Source organism: Sinocyclocheilus anshuiensis, unplaced genomic scaffold (assembly GCF_001515605.1).
Source record: "Sinocyclocheilus anshuiensis isolate Anshui unplaced genomic scaffold, SAMN03320099.WGS_v1.1 scaffold44, whole genome shotgun sequence".
Classification (NCBI taxonomy): domain Eukaryota; kingdom Metazoa; phylum Chordata; class Actinopteri; order Cypriniformes; family Cyprinidae; genus Sinocyclocheilus; species Sinocyclocheilus anshuiensis.
In genome coordinates, this window is record NW_015555746.1 from 1217714 (window position 1) to 1221293 (window position 3580).

Here is a 3580-nt window from a genome sequence, read left to right on the forward strand (position 1 = left end):
TTCCCTCAGCGACCAGCACAGATCAGCTCTAGGCATGACGAAGCGGATATCGTCCTCTTTTGGAAGACCAAAACGAAGCACACAGCGCCTTCACGACAAGGCTGCAGCGCCAACAATACTACAGTGCGAATAAAAGTTACGCCTTCTTTCTTTGCGTGAACATTTGGGCGGCGTTAGTCCACAGTAAAATTCATACAGCCTGCTTAAAGTAGCTGTGATTTTTCATGAACCATTGTGACTTCCGTAAAAAGTTGACGCCAGAACTACACAGTCACCGCCTTCAGTCACCACCCCGAGCACCACCCACCGTCCCACTCTCCTTTTGCAAAACCCCCCAGACAACATCGCGTCCATGCCATTGCTGAGCAATGACAACACGGAAACATGTCGAAAAGGTTACCTTTAACCATGAAACCAGATTGGCTCAATTTCAGCAGGCAACTATTTTTACAGCTACATTATTGTTCCAGCCACAATTAATCACAACAATGTATATACAATTACAAATTAATATATATAAATCATCAGTTTGTTGTTTTACACACAGACATTATTTCATACACGACATAATCGTGAGATGCAAGAAACATAAGGGCCTTTCGCACCGCGGGAACCTTTTCATAGTACCAGAACTAATTGTGGAACTACCCACTTTTTGGCGTTTTCGCACCGCCTGAAGTTGGTGCGATTTTACCCAGACAGCAGACAGTTTCGGCCCCGATCCGGCCCACATCTGGCCCGCCTGGATTTCACATGGGGCCGATATGGGCCGGAACCTTTTCTGATAAGAAGTGTGCGCTGCAAACATGAGCATTTCTGACGATCGTTTCTGTCTAGTCTGCTCGTTTTATCGCGTTTAACCACAGCTGTCGTTGTTTTTTTGTCTGGCAGTGGCAGCAGATATGTGATCAAATTTCTAATTTGAGGCTGTATTACGTCGATTCTGGCACCCAACATCACAACAACAAGATGATATTTTAAGCTCCTTATGTAGCCGAATCTGCTGGTTTGAATGGGCCGCCTACAGTTTCCCCTTTGTTTTGCTGCCTCCAGCTAGCACTGTGACGTCGGCTGACCCTAGTTACCTGTGGTATAGGTGCGTAGGTGTTTACAGGATCTTATTACCTACTTATAGAACTGCTTCTCACATGACACTAATGTCATCACTGGTGCTAATTATATGACATCACAACTCCCATGACATCAGAACCTTACCCCTTATCTAAGGACAGTATGAGTGTGATGAAATCAAACTGGAAATTATCCATCTGAGAATAATATGGTTGTGTTGGCATGTGGCGTTTGGTGGTCACACCCTTTCCTTCTCTGTAAAACACACACACACACACACACACCATGGAAAAGAAAAGGGTGTGACCAACACACACCACACATTCCTTAGGGAGATAGTGAGACTGACTTGTGAAAATTTGTGTCAATTGTACATAATTGTACTGTATGTAAATCATTTATAGAAACATTCATTTGTAAATTGTCCCACTGAAGTGAAAGGGATAATTGATTTACATTAAAATATCTCATATCAAAACTGACATGTTGAATAAAGCGTTGTTATGAGAATAACTGTAACTATTGTCCTGTCTGGGTTCAAATCAATGACTTATGTAAGTGTTGATAATTTATTGTGTCTCACACAAGCCATGCTTTCATTATAATGTGGTATGGATAAGAGAGTCAGTTACCATCTGGCTGAGAGATAACCGTTTATCATAAGTATCTTTGTTGACACTGTTCTCATTATTGTCACATAAGCTGATTTAGAGTGACCTGAAATTAACATTTGTCTCAGTACTCCCAATAAATATCTTAGATTTAACATTTTGATAATCGGTGGTCTCTCCATTTTGGAAAATGCAAATGTATGTAACACATAAGCAGGTATAAAAAAAGGTATAAAAAAAATGGTATAGAAAGCGCAATGCATAGAAAGCACAAATGCCTGTCTGCCATGGAGAAGTTTAGGCTGAAACAATACTAATGACCACACCTTTGACATTTTAAGATAGTAGGACTGACCAAATAACATCTGACATTGTCTGGCAGGTTAATTAAATTTCACTGTGATTTAATTTATCAGTATCTGGAATGTGATAAAATTTGAGTCTGATTGTGTGAAAGAGAGACAAGAGGAAACAGGGATGCAGAAATGACAGATACATTGGCATGTTGTCCTCTAAGGGCAAATTAGGTTACGTAACCGCAATGGACAAAACTGTCCACAGTTCAGCAGTCACTTTCTGTGTGAGTGTGTGTGTACTGACAGCAGAGACTCTGCATTATTTGGAAAATGCAGCCAGAAAGCAGTGTGCAGAATTGCAGTGGATTAAATCCTCCTGGCTGTTTCCAAAAATAGACAAAACCCTGTGCATCTGTGTGAGAGAGAGCAAATTTTTCTCGCTAAAATACTATGTGGCATATATTTCTAGGATCAATTCCACATCGAAGCATCATCACCAATCACACACAGTCTATTAATCAGTAAAAGCAAATAATATTTACAACATGCGCTGTTTTTATAATAACCTGGGTCAGAAATTAAACATAATTGGCCACATATGGGGTAAAAAAAAAAAATCAGATAATTTGAAATTATGGTGGCAAAATAATGCACCATATTCAATTCCTGTTTATATGTCATGTGATATAGATGTGAGATGTGTGTGTGTGCGTGCGTGCGTGTGTGTGTGTGTGTGTGTGTGTGTGTGTGCTTAATATTTGGTTTTAGGCCTATCAAACTATAGGTTTAGAATGTTTAGTCAGTGGTCAGTAGCTGTGTAGTCACAGCTAAATGTGATTCTTTTTTATTTGATTTAATAGCTAACAGCTTGAAAAATTATGTTCACTGATAATGACCATACATGCAGGGGAAAAAATGCATAATATGTGTAAAATCCCTCTGAAATCAATTCTGAGGGCAAATACTACCTCTTAATAAAACAACCAACTCTTGTAATGTGAAGCTCAGTGAGTGAATATCCACCCTTGTGTAATGACAGAAAATACTAGACAAACATTTATTTTCTAAGTACCTGGAGCCCTCTGTTGGTTAGAGAAATAAACTGTGGAACAGAGAAACATGAATTTTCTTTTAACTTTTAACTAATCTTTCTATGACCCCCACTGGCCAAAGAAAGTTTCTCGTTAATTGGATTTTAATTAATTTAATGTAACATCATTAAAAATACTATGAATACTCTGAATTCTTCTAGTTTGGCGTATGAAATTAAGGAAGGCAATACCTATGATTAACTGAAAGTTTTTTGTTTTATTTATTTTAATATTTTAGGTAGGCCTAATGATAATGAGTAAATCAAGCCTCCACTATATCACAAATGTAAACAAAACAGGATAACAGGATTTGATTGTTGACGATTTGGCGTGATCTTGGATCATTTGGTTCTTCGAAGCTCATCCCGGAGTTGCTGTCATAGCAACAGGCTGTTACGCCCCTTACCATATTGTGACGATGCCTTGTCCCAGCCAGAGCAACGAGACAAAAACATTAAAACCCATTATAAACGAGGCATTTGTTGCATCCAGTGGGGACATAATTACGGAT